We start from the raw sequence: 22,602 nt of genomic DNA on the forward strand, positions 1-22,602 counted from the left end.
AACATAGAAGTTGTTAAATTTGGGCCATATCAGGGGACTACAATGCCAGAAATCTGGACTATCAATTAATGTGTTATGGTGCTTTCAATAAAGCCAGTTCAGAGTTTTTGAAATTTTTTTAAAAATTGCTTGTTATGAATCCATAGATTTACTCAGAACAGGGAAGGGAAAATGGCTAATTAGGATACAAATTACACGTACCCAATCTGGGAACACTACAAACTCATAAACATCTATTTTTTGGTCAGGATCAGATTAGATAAAGAAAAAAGTTTATTTTTAAGACCTATAAAGGACAATTTTGGGTTGGAACGTATTGCCATTTCTGCGAGTGCCCTAAGCGTGGACGTCCCTGTGGGGGTGGGTGGCAGGGGTGTAGTTACCCCGGCAGCAGCGCCCGTCCCCTTCCACCTGGGGTTCCTCTTAGGGTCGCCCCGTTGGGCGGCTCTAGAATCCTGAAGAAGAGCTCAGGGACTCAGAGCAAACTCAGTCGTCGTCGGAGGCCCGCGCTGTGAGAACAGAAAGATGGCGGCGGCATCGGTGTCTGTGGCTTCTGATTCTCAGTTCTAGCCATATTTTCTGCTCTGGAAAACCTTCAAGATAAGATTCGAAGCTTGGAATTTGAGAGGATTCAGGCAGAAGAAAGTGTAAAAACGGTCTAGAGAAACAGTTGGATATAAAAAAAAGTACTAGATGAACAGATACAAGAAAGGGAGAATTCAAAGAATGAGGAATGAAAGCACAGTCAAGAACTGACATCACAGTTGCTAGCTGCAGAAAATAAATGTAATCTTTTAGAAAAACAATTGGAATACATGGGGAATATGATAAAGCATGCAGAAATGTAGACAACATCTGTTTTAGAGAAATGGTGACCCTAGAAAGAGAATGACAACATGATCAAATACATGTTCAGAGGCAACTTGTAAAATTGGATCTTCTGGGACAAGAATATAACAAACTTACGACAAAGCAAGCCCTTGCAGAAAAAAAGACGGAAGAATTTGAAGGAAAACTCTATGAAGAAGAACAGGAAAGGAGCATATGCACACTAAGGCAGCTGAGTTGCAGACTGATCAAGAAACAAAGAGACTTACCTTTCAAGATAAAACAACCTTATATGCTCCCACAGCAAAAACCAAATTTTTTCCCATTAAGTTTACTGATACATTTTAGGTATAAAATGCAGTTACATTCATCATTGGGATCTTGTATTTTTACATGAGTATCTTGGTTCTTATTTTTTTCCCCTTCCCTTGCCCTCCCTTCACCCCCTCCACCCTTCCCTATTTGCAAAGACTTTGCTTCCATTTTTATCCTTTTCTCATATTTTTTCTTTTCCCTTTTTTCCTTTCCCCTACCCCTCCCACTTCCCCTGCTCGTTTAAACCTTTTCTTCCTGTTACACAATATCAATTATATATTTTTAAAATTACAATATTAAAATCTAGGAAACATTACCACAGATTTTACAGAATTTAAAAGGATATAGAAAGCATATTACAAAAATCTTTTTTGAAATAAATTTGACAACTTCTAAGAAGTACCTTGGAAGACAAATTAATGAAACTAACTCTGGAGGAAATACAAAATTTGAATAGCACCTATTGAAGAAAGTATATTCCTAGCTTGAAAACCTACCTATTATGACAACAGCAGGCTCATATACATTTTAACTGATAAATTATATTAAACAATTAAAGCAGAAAAAAGAAGGAACATTTCTCCCCTCATTTTAGGAAATCAACATTGTGCTAATCCTAAAACTGGATAAAGAAAATAGAAGAAAAAAGTATGAACATAGATAGAAATTTGTTTAACAAAACAAACTATTAGAAGACAGAACTGGCAGTATGTAGAAAGTGGTTTTGTTCTAGGGATGGCAGTGTTGGTTCAGCATTGGAAGATCCACCCCCAAAAGTCATCATTTTAACAGAGGAAAGGAAAAAGGCACATGATCCTGTCACTAGTTGGAGAAAAAGTATTGGACTACAAGGACCTGAGTTCGATCCCCGGTACCAAAAAAAAAAAAAAAGAAAAAGTATTGGACTAAATTCTACTGCTGTTCATGGTAAAAGCTATCAGGAGACTAGAAGCAGAACAGAAACTTCTCAACAGATTAAAGACATGTACTCCATACTTCCAGTGAGAACACCTTGTATGAATGGAGAAGATACAATGCTTTCTCCTTAAGGTGGGAAACAAGGGCAGATATGCTTACTCTTTGTCTGTCCATTAAACTTTGAAACCTAGTCCCCACCAAAATAGTCTGGCAACAAAATGACACAAGTAGGACAGGATTGACATAGCAGAAGCAAAATTTTTATATGTAGATGAAATGATCATCTACAGAGAAAATACTAAGAAATCTCTAGGAGCCCCTAGAACTTGGATTTGAATTTAGCAGGATTAGAAAAGACAAGGTATATATAAGAATTCAGGTCTATCTATACTTGGTATAAATGAAGAATTGGATATTGAAATTTATAAGTTATCTAGGAGTACAAAGGGCCTAGAAAAGTTAAAAAACAAAAACATAAACAAAAACAGTGTTGGAAGATGTTTAGTACCTAATTTTAAGACTTCTTCTAAAGCTACAGTAATCAAGGCAGTGTTGGTGTAAGGAAAGACATATAGATCATTGGAATAAAACAGAGAATCTAGAAATAGAACCACACATATGTGGTCCACTGAGTTTTGAAAGATTATTTAACATTAGCATTTATATAGAATATAAACTCAATTCAAGAGCCGAGGAAGAGATAGTGTTTTCAGCAAACAGCACTAGAACACCTGGTATCTGTTTATAAAAAATTAACCTCAACCCTTTAGTTCCATACATGAAAATAACTTTAAGGGATCTATGAACCTAAATAAGAAAGCCTAAAAGTATAAAACTTTAAGAAGAAATTATAAGGGAAAATGTTTATGAATTTAGGGTAGGCAAGAACTACCTAGTATACAAAACACATGATGTATAAAAGAAAAAAAATTGATAAGTGAGATTCCATCAAAATTTAGAACTTTTATTTCTTAAATTCTTTTATTGGTACATTTTAGGTATACAACACAATTACATTTCTCATTGGGAACTTGTACCTTTATATGATGCATCTTGGTTCTTATTTTTCCCCATTCCTAGCCCACCCTTCCCTATTTACAAAGACTTTATTTCCATCTTTTCCATTTCTCATCATTTTTCCTTTCCCTTCTTTCCTTTCCCCTGCCCCTCCCACTACCCCTACACCTTTGGACCTTTTCTTCCTATTTTGCATTATCAATTATTCATTCTAATCATTGGTACATTTTAGGTATACAATATAATGACATTCATCATTGGAAATTTGCACCTTTACATAATCTCTCTTGGTTCCCATCTGTCACCCTTGCCTAGCCCTCCCTTCAACCCCTCCATTCCTCCCTATTTACAAAGATTTTGTTCCTATTTTTCCATTTTCTCATATTAATCTCATTCCCTTCTATCCTTTCCCCTAGCCCTTGCACTTCTTTCTCCTTTGCCCCTTTTCTTCCTATTTCACATTACCTATTATACATTTAGTCCTTATTTACACTTTCAGTTTCTCACACCAGAGAAACTACTCAGTATTTATACATGTGTGTCCTATTTATTTCACCTAAGAGCATCGCCTCAATGTGCATCCATTTAGCTATAAATGTCTCCAATTTCTCATTTTTTATGCCTGAGTAGTACTCCATTTTATAAAAAAATCCCACAGTTTCTTTATCCAGTCTCGAATTGATTGGCATTTGGGCTGTTTACAAGTTTTAACTATCACAAACTGTGCTGCTATGAACATGGGTGCACATATATCACTGTGGTATGATTCTTTTAATTCTTTGGGGAAGATCCCCAGCAGTGGAATAGCGGGGTCAAATGGGACTTCCAGTCCTAGTTCTTTGAGGTGTCTCCATACTGATTTCCACAGTGGTTGCACCAGTCTACACTCCCACCAGCAGTGGAGCAGTTTTCCTCTTTCCCCACAGCGCTGCCAGCATTTGTTACTGGTTGATTTCATGATAGCAGCCATTCTTTCTGGAGTGAGGTGGAATCTCAATGTTGATTTCATTTGCATCTCTCTAATGACCAGTGATGTTGAACATTTTTTTCATGTATTTATTTGCTATTTCTACTTCCTTGTGTGAGAAATGTCTGTTCATTTCAGATGCTCATATTTGGATTGGGTCTTTATTTGGGAGGTCTGATCTTTTTAAATTCTTTACAGATTCGAGATAGTAGACCTTTGTCTGAGGAAAAGCAGGGGAAGATTTTTTTCCCACATTGTGGGTTGTCTCTTCACACTGCTGATGGTTTCTCTTGATATGCAGAAGCTTTTTAATGAGAAGATATCCCACTTGTTGATTATTTGTGCTAGCTCAAGGGCAACTGAGGTTTTGTTCATAAAATCTTTTCCTACACTGATGTCTCCGAGAGTTCTACCTAACCTCTGTTCCAACTGGTTCAGCGTTTCTATTTTAATATTTAGATCTTTAATCTATTTTGATTTTAGTTTAGTGCATGACTAGAGATGTAGGTCTAGTTTTAATCTTTGGCAAGTTGAAACCCAATTTTTCCAGCACCATTTATTAAAGAGTCTCTCTTTCCTCCAGTGAGAGTATTTGGATCCTTTATCGAAGATGAGATGGCTGAATATGTCTGGAATTGTTTCTGCATCTTCTAATCTGTTCCACTGGTCCTCAGGTCTGTTTCTTTATCAGTACCATGCTGTTGTTATCACAGTAACTTTGTAGTATAGTTGCAGGTTGCGGATTGTGATACCCCCTGTCATGTCTCTGTTATCTAGAATTGCTTTTGCTATTCTGGGTTTCTTCTTGTTCCAACTGAATTTGTGGATTGTTTTCTCAAAGTCCGTGAAGTATGCTGCTGGACTCTCAATTTGGAATTGCATTGAATCTATACAGCAGTTTTGGAATTATGGATATTTTCACTGTATTCATCCTTCCTACCCAGGAGCAAGGGATGTCTGTCCATTTGCTGATATCATCTTCAATCTCTCTTTTCCGAGTGCTACAGTTTTCAGAGAAGAGGTCTTTGATTTCTTTCGTTAGGTTGATTCCTAGGTATTTCAGTTTTTTGGATGCTATTGTGAAAGGAATTATTTGCCCTATTTCTCTCTCAGTGAGTCTGTCATTCGTGTAGAGGAAAACTATTGATTTTCATGTGTTGACCTTGTAACCAGCTACTTGATTGAATTTGGTTCTTAAGTCTAGAAGACTTTTGGTGGAGTTTTTGGGGTCTCCTATTATACACTATCATGTCATCTGGAAATAATGACAATTTGACTTCTTCATTACCTATCTTTATTCCTTTTATTTCTTTTGTCTAATTGCCATGGCTAATGTTTCCAGAACTATCTTGAACAAGAGTGGTGATAGTGGACATCCTTGTCTTGTTCCTGATTTTAGTGTGAAGAATTTCAGTTTTTGACCATTTCGGATGATATTGGCTATTGGTTTTTCATAGATGGCTTTTATCAGTTTGAGGTAGAGACCATCTATTCCAACTTTTTGTTGGGTTTTTATCATAAATGCATGTTGGATTTTGTCAAATGCTTTTTCTGTGTCTATGGAGATGATGATATGGTTTTTGTCCTTGGCTCTATTGATATAGTGTATTACATTGATTTATTTGCATATGTTGAACCATCCCTGCATCCCTGGGATGAATTACACTTGATCAGGGTGTGTGATCTTCTTGATGATCTTCTGCATTGTATTTACCAGTATCTTATTAAGGATTTTTGCATCTATGTTCACTAGTGAGATTGGCCTTTAATTCTCCTTTTCGATTGGATCTTTCTCTGCTTTGAGGATCAAGGTGATGCTTGCTTCCAGGAATGAATTTGGGAGTATTGCTTCCCTTTCAATTTCATTGAAGAGTTTAAACAGTAGTGGCAGCAGTTCCTCTCTAAATGTCTTGTAGAATTCAGCAGTGAAGCCATCAGGGTCTGGGCTTTTCTTAGTTGATAAGTTTTTAGTTACCTTTTAAATTTCATTGGTTGATATTGGGTTGTTTAGAAATTTTAGGTCTTCATCATTCAACTTTCGTAATTCATATGTATCTAGGAATCTGTCCATTTCTTCTGTGTTTTCCATTTATTGGCGTATAGGTTCAGGAAGTATATATTGATGATGCTCTGGATTTCTGCTGGGTCTGTTGTAATTTCACCCTTTTCACAACTAATTGCATATATTTGGGACTTTTCTTTCCTTTTTCTGATAAGGTTGGCTAAGGGTTTGTCAATTTGGTTGATTCTTTTGAAGAATCAACTCTTGGCTTCATTGATTTTTTGTATCGTTCTCTTAGTCTCCATTGCATTGATTTCTCCTCTGATCTTTTTAATTTCCTCCCTTATATGAGCTTTGGGGTTGTCCTGCTCTTCTTCTTCTAGAAGCTTGAGGTTCAGCTTCAGGTTGTTTAATTGGGCTCGTTCTGTTTTCCTAATATGCGTATTCACTGCTATGTATTTCCCTCGTAAGACTGCTTTCCTTGTGTCCCATACATTCTGATATGTTGTATTGTCATTGTCATTTAATTGAAGGACCTGTCTGATTTCTTCTTTAATTTCCTCTGTGACCCATTGGTTATTCAGAAGTGTGTTGTTCAATTTCCATGTGTTTATGAAATTTTTCCAGTTTCTTTTGCTATGGATCTCCAATTTCATCCCACTATGGTCTGATAATATACAGGGGATAACTTCAATTCATTTGCACTTACTTAAACATGTTCTATGCATGAGTATGTGGTCTATTTTAGAGAATGACCCATGTGCAGCTGAGAAGAATGTATATTCTGATTTTGTGGGTTGGAAGACTCTGTAAACATCTGTGAAGTTCATTTGTTCAAGAGTTCGATTGAGTTCTAGTATTTCATTACTTGCTTTTTTCTAGTTGATCTATCTATTTGTGACAGTGGTCTGTTGAGGTCCCCCACTACAATTGTATTAGTGCATATATGACTTTTCATGTCTGTTAGTATTTGTTTTATATAGTTGGGTGCACTAGTGTTTGGTGCATATATATTTATGATTGTCATCTCTTCCTCTTGGATTATTCCCTTTACAAGGATGTGGTGTCCTTCATCTCTCTTAATGAGTGTTGGTTTGAAATCTACTTGATCTGCAAAGAGGATAGCTAGTCCTGCTATTTTTTGGGTTCCTGTCACATGGAGTATTGTTTTCCACCCTTTAACTTTCAGTCTATGAGTTTCCTTTTGAATTAAGTGTGTTTCTTGTATGCAGCATATTTGTTGGAGTTTGCTTCTTGACCCATTCTGCCAGTCTGTTTCTTTTCATTGGTGCATTGAGACCATTAACATTGATGATTATAACTGAAATGTATTGACTTATCATTGCCATGACTCTTTCTTTTTGTTGGGTTCCCCCCCTTTACATTTACTTTCTTGTCATGCCACATGGGTTCATTCTGCTTTGCTTCCTGGGGTTGTGATCCTCAATGTCTGTTCCTAGGACATTGTCTAAAATATTTTGGAGTGCTGCTTTGGTATTCATGAAGTTCTAGAGGTGCTCTTTATCATGAAAATATCTTATTTCTCCATCCATTTTGAAAGATAGTTTTGCAGGGTGCACCAATCTGGGTTGGAGGCTGTTTTCTTTTAGGGCTTGGAATATGTCACTCCAAGCTCTTCTTGCCTTGAGGGTTTGCTTTGAGATTTCTGCTGTGATTCTGATAGGCTTTCCTTTGAATATGATTTGTTTCTTTTCTCTCACTGCTTGTAGAATTTTGTTCTGTTGGATTTCTGTAATCCTAACTATTATATGCCTATGTGTAGATTTTTTTTTTATCAAGAATAGCTGGAGTCCTATATGCCTCACTTATGTGAAGTTCTTTTCCCCTGCTTGGGAAGTTTTCTGCCGTCACTTCTGTGAAGAGTTTTTTATGTCATCTCCACTCTCTCCTGTTTCTTCCTTGACTCCAATCAGTCTTATGTTATTCTTCTTTGCATCGTCTAGCAGCTGCTGGATTGATTTCTCATGTTCCCTTATAATTTTAAAGCAATTTTTCTTTTCCTGGTCACTAATTGCAATCTTTTCTTCTATATCTGAAATTCTGCCCTCACACTGGTTCATTCTGCTGAGCAGACTTTCAATGGAGTTTTTAATTTCCTGGAAATCTTTTTGCATCTGTTTTATGGATTCCATTTGTTTCTTATGTTGGGATTCCATCATGTTCCTCAGTTCCTCTATTTTTTTTATCTGTGTCCTCTCTAGATTTATTAATCATGTCTTGCACCTGAGCACAATCTTTGCTGTTATCTGAGTAATTATTTCTGATTTCATTTTTCCCAGATCCTCTTTTGTTGCCAGTTCAGAGAGTCCAGGTGGTTGAGTATCAGATTGTTTCATCTCGTTTCCCTTTGGGGTTGCTGTAGGTGATCCAGAAGTCAGTTTTTGAAGCTTGTTTTTGTGTCTTCTCAGTTCCCCGGGGTGGGGAGTGCTTCTGGTGCTGGCAGGGCTCACCTTCTCTGCCCTAGGAGTGTGGCATGGTGGCGGGGGAGCTTCCTTCCAGGTGCTGGGACCAGCTCACCTTCTCTGTGCAAGAAAATTTTTTTAAAAAGTCAAAACCACCAGAAAGAAAGGACCTAGGAATTTTTTCGATCCACAACCTCATTATAGATTATGCTTACATAATATGCCATTTGTGGCTGGAAAGTCCACTAGTGCTAGCCATGCTGTGGTAGCTAACATTCAGCATGCCTTGCACCTAATGAAACATCACAGTAAAGTTTTGTGCAATGATCAAGTAATGAACAACATTTTTTTGCCAAAACAAATACCTTCACGAGGTAGTAGAAGTAAGAAGTCAGCAATACCTCCCTCTTCCAGCAGCATCAATGAAGAATTATCAGAAGTCTTAGAGACTTTACAGGATGAGTTTGGCCAGATAAGCTTTGATCACCAGCAGCTTGCAAAACTTATACAAGAGTCACCAAACACTGAACTGAAAGACAGCTTAGAGGGTGAACTGGAGGCATTAGTGGGAAACATGGAAGCAAAAGCAAACCAAATAACTAAAGTTCAAAAATATTAAGCACATCTAGGGAAACAGAAGCTAGAGAAGCAGAAAGAGGAAGTTAGAGCTAACAAAAAGACTCTTGATGAAGAAGGAAACAGCGGTAGCCATTCTTCTGGACTCACAGGGACCACAAGTAAGAAGGATTTTGCCAAACTAAAACACGGAGAAAAAAGCAGGGAAAATCTTCAGTTATTGAAGGACATACAACCATACAAAATTTATTACAAAGAAGCATTGTGTGTTGGAATTACTGACTGCTCACACCAGATCATAAATTTTAGTCACATAATGAATGTGTACCTCATTGATCAGATATCGACAATTTACTTTCCAGGTTTCATACTCACTAATGTTGGAATTAATTAATAGAAGGTGTTCACGGCCTAGGCTTCATTACAGAGGTTTCTTGTGTTATGCCACACAACTGAATGTTAAACCATACATGTAAATGGAAACCAAGGAAGTTTTAAAACTTGAGAAGCCACACTCTTTAAGATGAATACACTGTACTGGTATATTGCACTTTGTAAACAAGTCACCAATTTTTTACTTGTGGTGTGATTTTTAAAAAAAATTCTTTATATATATATATATATATATATATATGGAATGAATAAATTAGGTTTAAATTTTTAAAATACAAGGCTGGACCACAGGCAGCATTTGCTTGAAGAATCTCATTTTTAAATCTTCCCTGGCATTAAGTTCCCACTTCACTTTTCTTGTACAACTCTTAAATATACTTTGACTATTGATGGATATTTTCTATATTTAAGTATTTATATATTTAAGAGGATTTTTTGTTTGCTTTCTTGGTATTTTAATCAATGATTAGTATTAAATGCATTTCTATTGTTTTTTAATACAGTTTAAAATTTTTTAAAGATTCAGGTAATCATTTAAATCAAATTACTTACCTATAAAATTATAAATGCATTAAAGAGTATAGATTGTTAATGAAACAAGATTTTGGAAAAAGGTAAAAGAGATAGAAGGGAGCTATTATGAAGCAAGCACATTTGCAGTTTTTCTTTTTTTTTTTTTTGGTACCAGGGATCGAACTCGGGTCCTTGCGCTTGAGCAGCAGGGGGGGAAACCACTGAGCTAAATCCCTGGCCCCTAGTTTTTCTTTTTTTTTGTATTTTTAAAATTTATTTTTTATTTTCATTACAGCTTGTTTGTAGTACATAATATATACATTCATTGTGAGGAGTTAGAACATGTACATAACACATACTCTTTTTTTTTTCCTTAAATTCTCTTATTGGTACATTTTGCAGTTTTTCAATACTGTTTGTAATCATGTTATTCAGTCAAGGCATTGTGGTTTGAATTTTGAAACTTAGAGAACCCCTTGAATATTTGTCTTTGGTGTAGAACATGACTGAAATAAGAACTGTACACATATAATTATATCAGTGTAAATCTGAATACAGCAAGACATGTTAACTTTTTATAAATTTGCCACTGGAGTCAATAAAGCAGCTTTTTTAAAGAAACACTGAAATTTAAAAAAATATAACAATTTTAAAGAAATCACTTAATAAAATATTTTACTTAGAAAATGCTTCCTGATCTGTATTTGTAGAGCAAATCCCATTCTATGTGTTTAATTTTTTAATCAGGAAATTTTTGTATTTACTTCTTTGAGGTTTTGGTATAAACTGATTAGTGAGTCTTTAACATTCTGAAATTGTGAGACTTTCCTAAGAAATGGCTTCATTTTTTCTTTTACTGAATTTCAACTCTAGTACAGAGTGGTCTTTTGATTATAGTGGAGAGTTATTGACTTTCTAACACAAAGAAGTAGAGCATGATAAAGAATGAGAGATTGGTATTGGATGTCTGTATTCAGTTCCCAGCTCAGCCTTTGCCATCTTTATGGGACACTGGGCAGTCTAACACTTTAACTCTAAAGCAGAGGTCCTTAAAATTTTCACATGTGCCAGAATTGCCCCGAGTCTTGCTGAAACACAAAGTGCTCAGCTTTATCCCAGAATCTCTGAATCAATAGTCTGAAAAGGGCCCAAGAGTTTGCCTAACAAGTTTCCAAGTGATTCTTGCATTGCCTGTCCACAAGTATACTTTGAGAAATATCACCTAAGTTTTTAATGTTTTCATCTTTGAAATGAGAGTGGTAAAATCTACCTCTTTGGGATATTGCAATGTTTTAATATTTGAATGTTACGAACCCTAAAACTGTGTACTGTTGCTAAATATTAAGGAAAAGTATGAGAAGAAAACATAAAGGAAGAGTTCCTTGTGATTGAAAGTGTCTCCATCATTTGGTTGATACCTCCACTATAACTTAGTGATTTAAGATTGAGTCATTAAAACTATCACTTTTAAGTTTAATCCAAACTTGGAGCCTAAATAGATCTAAAAATTGCTGAAGTATACAGCAAAGAGAAATCTATTTGATGTTCTCATCTGAGTTCTATATTATACTGTACTTTCAACTACATTTCCAACTAAAATTCATCAGTGTAGGTACTGACAAGGTATTTGGGAATTTCTAAGTTTGTTTCTTGGCTTTGAATTTTGGAAGTGATCCTACCCAGATGTGGAGAGAGCCTTTATTTTTAAAGAGTTGTGCATATAAAAAAAATTCAGAAAGCCTATTGTAGAGTTTATTTTGGTAAACTTAGTAATCCACTTAGTAATCTCTTGATATTTTAATAAACTGTATCATCTGTCATGGGCAAATGTGATATTGTTGTCATAAATACATCATTAAAGCATTCATTCACTAGGTAGCATATAAAATCTACCATTTGAATAGTCAGAGGAGTGGTTTTGTACTGATCTTTACACAAGTTCTAGCTCAATCCCACTTAAACAGAAAGGTTCTAATCTTCAAATTTTCTATCAAAACCATGGAGATAGTAAAAGGTCACAGGACAGATCTGTCATAGATACAGTCAAGTATTTTTCTTGTCAGTTGCTTGGCTATTTAGAGAATTCAATCCTGCAAAAGGAAAAAGATGTAAAAGAGTTGAGTGAGGCTAGATTATTTTTCAGACCTAAAACCCTATGATCCCCTGATGACAGGTTAAAACACTGATGTCTAAAGAAGTAATACCACTTTTGTTGAAGACCTGAAAAGTCTGGTATGACATAGATTCTGAATTTTGTCAATCATTTGTACTTCCTTGGTATTAGCTTTGGTTTGTTTTGTTTATTTTTTGGAAACCATATTTGCATTCTAGACAAAATAGGTTATACTTTTAATCTTTAGTAAAGTTCTTATTTAGACACTGGCTTAGTCTCTGCTACCTCAGATGGAATCCAGGAAGGACAAGTATAAGGAAGATGTCCAGGATTGAGTGTATTTGTTTTCAGATGTTCCTGGAGGGTAAAGGGTCAGTATGGTAACCCAACATCTTTCACGGAAATGCTAATTTAAGCATGGATTATAAATTATTAGAAAAGAGTTAAAATTTTAACCATTTGACAGTTCTGCCTGGGGCCAATCCTGTCCTCTATTTCTGCCTTGTCCAATTAAATAATAGAAAATACCTGCAAACTTGAGGTCACACATTTTCTGAAAGTATGCACACTGGAGAGCTTTTAATATATTACTGAGGATTTTCCTTTGAATTTTTGAATAAATTGCTACTCAATTAACATTTGGCTTATTGAATTAGTAACAACGAAGGAAGGAAAAAATAATATTGAAACTCAGGAGCTTACAGTTTTTGAAAGGTAAAAACAAATCTCTTCATTTTGAGTAATTTGATTAGGAATAAAAAAGACTTGATCTTTTAATAAATGAAATCATTAGTTAAACTATGTCTATTTTCAGATGGTTTAATCACTAAAAACCAAAATAATCTATGTAAAAGCTACTATAAGTAACAGTCCGATTTAATAGAGCAGAATTAAAATTAATGTATAAACATTAAATACACATATAAACAAAAACTATTTGAAGTTATATTAAAACAGAAGGCCCAATTTATGATTAAAAACACACACAACGATGTACTTAGACATAAGGTCAACAAGAAGTGCTCAAAATCTCTATAAAGCAAATTATGAAGCAGCCAGGTGTGGTGATGCACACCTATAATCCCACCACTCTGGAGGCTGAGGCAGGAGGATTGCCATGAGTTCAAGGCCAACCTGGGCTACATAGTGAGTTCAAGGCCAGCCTGAAGTACATAGCAAGACCCTGTATCAAATAAAAAAAGAAGGAAAACCGTAAAGCACTGCTGACAGACCTATATGTCCATTGACAGATGAGTGGATAAAGAAAATGTGGAATTTATACATAATGCATAATGGAGCACTACTCTGCCACAAAGAAGGATAAACTTATTTTTAATAAAAAGCATGCACCCTGAGACTATAATGTTAAGTAAATTAAAGCAAATATTTCCAACTTAAATATCACATGATATATACATATCATATATGTCGTATAAGAGATATATGAGAAACACACAGATATAAAGTGCAAAATAAAAGTTAGATGATAGTAGATCTTTTTCAAATGGGAAGGGCATCAAGAGATCGGAGGGTAGTGGTAAGTGGGAAAAGGATGAAAAAATAATTGTGATGTATTATGTACATGTACCAACTCTCCATGAAGTATGTGTCATTATGTATTACAAATATTACATACCGATAAAAAATAAAAATGGAAAAAAGACAAAAATATATTAAAGCATACTTCTATAATACCTCTATAAAATAACATGGAAATGTGACTAGACAGAAAAAAACCGACCAAGTACATATGAACATGCAGTATAAAATAATCTTATCTCAGTGTGGAAAACATAAACTTCTTAAGTAACTGGTCTTGGCATAAATGGATGGCAGTGGATGAAAGGAGAAAACTCATTTCATTCTCCTTATGGGGCCCCAGGACAAATTCCCAATGTGTCAGAGAGTCAAACCATATGAGGGCGGAACCGAAATGCGAGTGAATACCAAACAGTCTAGACATAGAAGAAACTTTCCAAACTATGATACAAGTATAAAACAGTAAGGAAAAATACTGCTACCTTGAGAGTGCAAAATAAAAAAAAATAAATGTGACATTAAACTTTTGTATGGTGAGAACAAATGGACGAAGAAAACCCACCATGAACAAAGTCAAATTGACAAATAGGGAAAATATTTGTTATTTATATCAAAGACAAAAGGTAATAGTTCTAATACATCAAAAGCTCACAGGTATTGGGCTAAGGAAGTAACTCAGTGGTGGAGTGCTGGCTCATATGCACTATGTTCAGTCTCCAGCACTGTAGAACAAAGAAGTGTTTGCAAAACCTTGTAAGTATACAGAAGAAATGCATTATATAGATGCTAAAGAAAAGTGGGCATGAGATTTAGATAGATAGATTACAAATACAAATGATCCTTAACTATTTACAACGGTGCTCTGTATTGTTTGTGAAGGGCTCAAGAATTTCAAATTATATGGAGATCCTGTTTCCCATTTATGAGATTATCCATGGCCCAAAGGTTGACTCATCCTTTTCTAGTTGGCTGAAGTATACTAATACATGGCTAATAGGGACAGGTAAATATAGAAATTCAGGTAGAGGGCAAGTTGGCAATACTTATTAATTGGCACAGAATTCTTACTTTTAAAGTGTGTTTATTATTTGGATCAAAAAACCTCAGCCTCATTTGTGAAGAGGTTGGGCTCTGGAAGGTGATTAGACCAAGGGGGTTCTTACCTCATCAGTGGATTAACGAAGTGCTTCAGGAAAAACTCATTAAGGACAATTTCTCTTGGACTTCTAAAACCTTCATAGTCTCAGTTTCACCTATATTTGTGTCAACTCTAATTCCCATATTAAAGTTCTTATTTCCTAGGGCACTTACAGTGGCTTTGGTTTCCTAGTTTAATTTCAGCTAACACAGTGCCCATACCAACTTGAGGACTAAGTCATTTTATGTCTCATTCTTTTTTAATTCACACTGGATGATCTTTTGAACTATAACTCTCTCAAAAGCCTATATGGATATTTACCTATTAGATTTTATTTAGTTTCTTACATCAATAATTTTTTGACATGTTTCCTCCCCTAAAATTAATTGTGGGCACTTTAAACATCCAATATTCATGTGGGAACCATACCCTTATTTCATCACTTTTCGCAATCAATTTGGTGTCAGTGTGAGTTTTAGGCCTAGGCTATGACTATATATAAATTGTCCTACCACAATCTAAACTCCATGATGCCAAAGGCTATCTTTTGTTCAGTTAAAAAATGTTTCTTCCCAGCATTAAATATGAGTTAAATTCAGTGGGTGTGGATATTTAAAACAAGAATTCATTTACTCCATTATTAATAACTGCTACCTGCTGATTAAAATAAAATGTTAACATTAACATTTTCTTTCTGAACAATAGTTGCTGATTATAACAGGACATTTACTTTTCACATATTTCCCAGTAACTATTTGTAAAACAAAATAAAGAATTCAAAATATGCAACTACATAAAGATGTGGACTTATATTTATTTTTTTTAATTAAATTCTTTTATTGGTACATTTTAGGTATACAAAACAGTTACATTTCTCATTGGGAATTGTACCTTTACATAATGCATCTTGGTTCTTATTTTTTCCCCATTCCTAGCCCTCCCTTCACGCCCTCCACCCTTCCCTATTTACAAAGACTTTATTTCCATTTTTTCCATTTCTCATCATTTGTCCTTTCCCTTCTTTCCTTTCCCTGCCCCTCCTACTCCCCCTACCCCTTTGGACCATTTCTTCCTATTTTACATTATCAATTATTCATTCTAATCATTGGTACATTTTAGGTATACAATATAATGACATTCGTCATTGGAAATTTGCACCTTTACATAATCTCTCTTGGTTCCCATCTGTCACCCTTGCCCAGCCCTCCCTTCAAACCCTCCATTCCTCCCAATTTACAAAGATTTTGTTCCTATTTTTCCATTTTCTCATATTAATCCCATTCCCTTCTATCCTTTCCCCTAGCCCTCCCACTTCCTTCCCCTTTGCCCCTTTTCTTCCTATCTCACATTACCTGTTATACATTTAGTCCTTATTTACACTTTCAGTTTCTCACACCAGAGAAACTATTCAGTATTTATACATGTGTGTCCTATTTATTTCACCTAAGAGCATCGCCTCAATGTGCATCCACTTAGCTATAAATGTCTCTAATTTTTCATTTTTTATGGCTGAGTAGTACTCCATTTTATTAAAAAAACCACATTTTCTTTATCCAGTCTCGAGCTGGTGGACATTTGGTCTGTTTCCAAGTTTTAGCTATCACAAACTGTGCTGCTATGAACATGGGCACACATATATCACTGTGGTATGATTCTTTTAATTCTTTGGGGAAGATCCCCAGCAGTGGAATAGCAGGGTCAAATGGGACTTCCAGTCCTAGTTCTTTGAGGTATCTCCATAGTGATTTCCACAGTGGTTGCACCAGTCTACACTCCCACCAGCAGTGGAGCAGGGTTCCTCTTTCACCACCACCCTGCCAGCATTTGTTACTGGTTGATTTCATGATAGCAGCCATTCTTTCTGGAGTGAAGTGGAATCTCAGCGTTTTTTTCATTTGCATCTCTCCAATGACCAGTGACGTTGAACATTTTTTCATATATTTATTTGCTATTTCTACTTCTTTGTCTGAGAAATGTCTGTTCATTTCAGATGCCCATTTGTGGATTGGGTCTTTAAATTGGGGAGGTCTGATCCTTTTAAGTTCTTTATAGATTCAAGATAGTAGACCTTTGTCTGAGGAAAAGCAGGTGAAGATTTTTTCCCACATTGTGGATTGTCTCTTCACACTGCTGGTGTTTTCTCTTGCTGTGAAGAAGCCTTTTATTAAGAAGAGATCCCACTTGTTGATTGTTTGTGCTAGTTCACAGGCAACTGAGGTTTTGTTCATAAAATCTTTTCTTACACCAATGTCTTCAAGGGTTCTACCTAATCTCTGTTCCAACTGGTTCAGAGTTTCTATTTTAATATTTAGATCTTTAATCCATTTTGAATTTAGGTTTATGCATGGTGAGAGATACAGGTCTAGTTTTAATCTTTGGCAAGTTGAAGCCCAATTTTTCCAGCACCATTTATTAAAGAGTCTATCTTTCCTCCAGTGAGGGTGTTTGGCTCCTTTATCAAAGATCAGATGGCTGAGTGTGTCTGGCATTGTTTCTGCATCTTCTAATCTCTTCCACTGGTCCTCAGGTCTGTTTCTTTTCCAGTACCATGCTGTTTTTATCACAGTAGCTTTGTAGTAGAGTTGCAGGTTGGGGATTGTGATACCCCCTGCCATGTCTCTGTTACCTAGAATTGCTTTTGCTATTCTGGGTCTCTCGTTCCAAATGAATTTTTGGATTGTTTTCTCAAGGTCTATGAAGTATGCTGCTGGGATCTCAATTGGAATTGCATTAAATCTATATAGCAGTTTTGGAAGTGTGGCCATTTTCACTATATTAATCCTTGCTACCCAGGAGCAAGGGATGTCTGTCCATTTGCTGATATCATCTTCAATCTCTCTTTTCAGAGTGTCATAGTTTTGAGAGAAGAGGTCTTTGACTTCTTTCGTTAGGTTGATTCCTAGGTATTTCAGGTTTTTGGATGCTATTGTGAAAGGAATTATTTGCCCTATTTCTCTCTCAGTGAGTCTCTCATTGGTGTAGAGGAAAGCTATTGATTTTTTGTGTGTTGACCTTGTAACTAGCTACTTGACTGAATTTGCTTATTAAGTCTAGAAGACTTTTGGTGGAGTTCTTGGGGTCTTCTATATAGAGTATCATGTCATCTGCAAATAATGACAATTTGACTTCTTCATTACCTATCTTTATTCCTTTTATTTCTTTCTCTTGTCTAATTGCCATGGCTAATATTTCCAGAACTATATTGAACAAGAGTGGTGATAGTGGACATCATTGTCTTGTTCCTGATTTTAGTGTGAAGAATTTCAGATGATATTGGCTGTTGTTTTTTCATAGATGGCTTCTATTAGTTTGAGGTAGAGACCATCTATTCCAACTTTTTGTAGGGTTTTTATCATAAATGCATGTTGGATTTTGTCAAATGCTTTTTCTGTGTCTATGGAGATGATGATATGGTTTTTTTCCTTGGCTCTATTGATATAGTGTATTACATTGATTGATTTTCGTATATTGAACCATCCCTGCATCTCTGGGATGAATCCCACTTGATCAGGGTGTGTGATCTTCTTCATGATCTTCTGCATTGTGTTTATCAGTATCTTATTAAGGATTTTTGCATCTGTGTTCATTAGTGAGATTGGCCTGTAGTTCTCTTTTTCTGTTGGGTCTTTCTCTGCTTTGGGGATCAAGGTGATGCTTGCTTCCAGGAATGAATTTGGGAGTATTGCTTCCCTTTCAATTTCATTGAAGAGTTTAAACAGTAGTGACAGCAGTTCCTCTCTAAATGTCTTGTAGAATTCAGCAGTGAAGCCATCAGGGCCCAGGCTTTTCTTAGGTGATAAGTTTTTAATTACATTTTCAGTTTCATTGGTTGATATTGGGTTGTTCAGAATTTTTAGGTCTTCTTCGTTTAACTTTGGTAATTCATATGTATCTAGGAATCTGTCCATTTCTTCTGTGTTGTCCATCTTATTGGCATATAGGTTCTGGAAGTAGGTATTGATGATCCTCTGGATTTCTGCTGGGTCTGTTCTAATTTTACCCTTTTCATTCCTAATTGCATGGATTTGGGCCTTTTCTTTCCTTTTTCTGACAAGTTTGGCTAAAAGTTTGTCAATTTTGTTGATTCTTTCGAAGAACCAACTCTTGGCTTCATTGATTTTTTGTATCGTTCTCTTAGTCTCCATTGCATTGATTTCTCCTCTGATCTTTATAATTTCCTCCCTTGTATAAGCTTTGGGGTTGTCCTGCTCTTCTTTTTCTAGAAGCTTGAGGTTCAGCCTCGGGTTGTTTAATTGGGCTTGTTCTGTTTTCCTAATATGCATATTCACTTCTATGAATTTCCCTCCTAAGACTGCTTTCATTGTGTCCCATAGATTCTGATATGTTGTATTGTCATTGTCATTTAATTGAAGGACCTGTCTGATTTCTTCTTCAGTTTCCTCTGTGACCCATTGCTTATTTAGAAGTGTGTTGTTAAATTTCCATGTGTTTATGAAATTTTTCCAGTTTCTTTTGGTATGGATCTCCAATTTCATCGTACTGTGGTCTGATAATATACAGGGGATAATTTCAATTCCTTTGCACTTACTTAAACATGTTCTGTGTGTGAGTATGTGGTCTATTTTGGAAAATGACCCATGTGCAGCTGAGAAGAATGTGTATTCTGATTTTGTGGGGTGGAAAACTCTGTAAACATCTGTGAAGCTCATTTGTTCAAGAGTTCAGTTGAGTTCTAGTATTTCATTACTTATTTTTTGTCTAGTTGATCTATCTATTTGTGACAGTGGGGTGTTGAGGTCCCCCACTACAATTGTATTAGTGCATATATGACTTTTCATGTCCGTAAGTATTTGTTTTATATAGCTGGGTGCACTAGTGTTTGGTGCATAGATATTTATGATTGTCACCTCTTCCTCTTGGATTGTTCCCTTTACAAGGATGTAGTGTCCTTCTTCATCTCTCTTCATCAGTGTTGGTTTGAAATCTACTTGATCTGCAAAGAGGATAGCTACTCCTGCTTTTTGGGGGGTTCCTGTCACATGGAGTATTGTTTTCCACCCTTTAACTTTCAGTCTATGAGTTTCCTTTTGAATTAAGTGTGTTTCTTGTATGCAGCATATTGTTGGATTTTGCTTCTTGACCCATTCTGCCAGTCTATTTCTTTTGATTGGTGAATTGAGACCATTAACACTGATGGTTATAACTGAAACGTATTGAGTTGTCATTGCCATGACTTTTTCTTTTTGTTGGGTTCTCCCCCTTTACATTTACTTTCTTGTCATGCCAGATGGGTTCATTCTGCTTTGCTTCCTGGGGTTGTGATCCTCAATGGCTGTTCCTAGAATATTGTGTAAAATTGTTTGGAGTGCTGGTTTGGTATTCACGAAGCTCCTAAGGTGCTCTTTGTCCTGAAAGTATCTTATTTCTCCATCCATTTTGAAAGATAGTTTTGCAGGGTACAGCAATCTGGGTTGGAGACTGTTTTCTTTTAGGGCTTGGAATATGTCACTCCAAGCTCTTCTTGCCCTGATGGTTTGTGTTGAGAAGTCTGCTGTGATTCTGATGGGCTTTCCTTTGTATGTGATTTGTTTCTTTTCTCTAACTGCTTGGAGAACTTTGTTCTTCTGTTGAGTTTCTGGAATCTTAACAATTATATGCGTATGTGTAGATTTTTTTTGATCAAGGCTATTTGGAATCCTATATGCTTCACTCATCTGTATGTTAAGCTCTTTTCCCCTGCTTGGGAAGTTTTCTGCTATTATTTCTGTGAAGAGATTTTTTTATGTCATCTCCACTCTCTCCTGTTTCTTCATTGAACCCAATCAGTCATATGTTATTCTTCTTTGCATCATCTAGCAGCTACTGGATTGATTTCTCATGTTCCCTTATAATTTTGAAGCATTTTTTCTTTTCCTGGTCACTAATTGCAATCTTAACTTCCATATCTGAAATTCTGTCCTCACATTGGCTCATTCTGCTGTGTAGACTTTCAGTGGAGTTTTTCATGTCCTGGAAATCTATTTGCATCTGTTTTTTGGATTTCATTTGTTTCTTATGTTGGGATTCCATCATATTCCTGCTCTCCTCTCTCGATTTATTAATCATGTCTTGCACTAGGGGCACAATTTCTCCTTTTATCTGAGAAAGTATTTCTGATTTCATTTTTTCCAGATCCCCTTTTGTTGCCAGTTCAGTGGGTCCAGGTGTTTGAGTATCAGAGTGTTCCACCTCATTTCCCTTTGGGGTTTCTGTAGGTGATCTGGAAGTCTGGTTTTGAGACTTATTTACGTGTTCTCTCATTTTGACTGAGGCGGGGGGCTCTTAGCACCTGCAGGGATTACCTCATCTGAGCTGGGAGAGGTGGGACAGGGGCCTGGAGCAGCGGTAGGGACGATGACCCAAAAGCCCTTGCCTGTTGGCTGGGAGTAGCGGCAGGGATGGTGGCTGGGAAGCCCCTTCCTCTGGACCAGGATCAGTGGGATGGCGGCTCAGAAGCCCCACCTCTGGGCCAGGAGTGGTGGGAGGGATGGTCACCAGGAAGCCCTGTCCTCTGGACCAGGAGCAGTGGGACGGTGGCTCAGAAGCCCCTACCTCTAGGCTGTGAGCAGCAGGACTCAGTACCTTGGTCTGGTGATCTGGTGTCCTCTGTGCCTTTGTAGTATGGAACCAGGTGTCTGCCTGTCTGCAGTGGGGTGATTCTGCATGTTCTGTGTGACTGAGGACCTCGGTAGGGCATGGGCAGACCTGCCTGTCTGCAGCAGGGTGATTCGGGGTCTTCCGCAGGACTTGGGACCTCGGTAGGGCATGGGCAGACCTAGATGTGGACTTATAAATGGAACATTGTAATGTTTTCTTTATGCTTTAAGCTTGTGTTTTACAGTTGTGTATATTCTTAGCTATTCTGTGTGGATTTACTTAAAGCCCTCTAGTGTTTCATCACACAGTAGACAATTTTAATAGAAAATATTATTTTACGATAGACTCATAAAATTGAACACTATTCTTTTCTATACTGAAACATTTATTTTGTTACTTATTTATTATTTTTTGGTAAAAGGTGACACACTAATTTGTGCTGAGCTTTTAATTGTACACATTTCAAAAAATTACTTTTTTCAAGTTGGAAATTTTAAAATAGGTGAAGTAAGCAATGAAAATATGTCTCTCTCAAGATTCCAAAGTCAAAGTAATATAATGTAGAAAGAACTGTGCCTTAGGGGGAGGGGGGAAGAACTGTGGCTTGAGTGAAGTAGATTACGTTGTTAATCCAGTGTCTTCTCTAGCTCTAGTAAATAATGTGTTCATTTCTTTGCTATGGCCTGATTTTATACACAGTACACTTCCTGCCTTCTTGACTTGGCCATGTGACTTGCTATAACCCTTAGAAAGGTAGCAAATATGAGTATGATACAAGCACAGGTTTCAGTTTGTTTTGTTGCCCTTCTTGAGTGCCAGGAGATCGTGGCCCATGTTTCTCCAGCCTGGGTCCTAGAAAGAAGCTCATAAGGAGAGCCCTCCCAGCCTACCTTTAGGCATGAGAATCTGAAACGTGTGCTCTTTGTTGATGGCACTGAGATTTTGGGGCCAGGTGTCACATAGCAGAAGCTGAAAGGTTGTGGAACTCAAGACCTAGTTTGTAGTCTCATTTCTGCCTAGATATCAGATATAAGATGAGTTAGACAGGATCCCTTTCTATGCCCAGTCTCTCAGTCTCTAAATGAGGATAATAATATTAATGTAAAGCCTTATTCTGAGGCTACATTAAAGCAATACTAAAGATGTGAAAACACTTTGAGTAGTTGTAAAATATTATTAAAAGATAGTATTTGCTTTAGAGGAAAGAGAAAGCAGAAAAACAGATCTGAATCACAAAATAGATGCCATGCATTTGTGTATTGG

General features: G+C 36.4%; 1 protein-coding gene and 1 pseudogene across 6 annotated transcripts in view; both read left to right on the plus strand.

Moving 5' to 3' along the window:
• The window catches only part of LOC110343870 (uncharacterized), a 217,266-nt gene that overhangs the window by 51,331 nt on the left and 143,333 nt on the right, over window positions 1–22,602 (plus strand). The gene's annotated exons all lie outside the window — the stretch shown is intronic.
• Window positions 801–9,578, plus strand: LOC101708347 (centrosomal protein of 57 kDa-like; annotated as a pseudogene).

Source organism: Heterocephalus glaber, unplaced genomic scaffold, assembly GCF_053883595.1.
Source record: "Heterocephalus glaber isolate CG9 unplaced genomic scaffold, H.glaber_assembly_v1.0 deba00000347, whole genome shotgun sequence".
Classification (NCBI taxonomy): Eukaryota; Metazoa; Chordata; class Mammalia; order Rodentia; family Bathyergidae; genus Heterocephalus; species Heterocephalus glaber.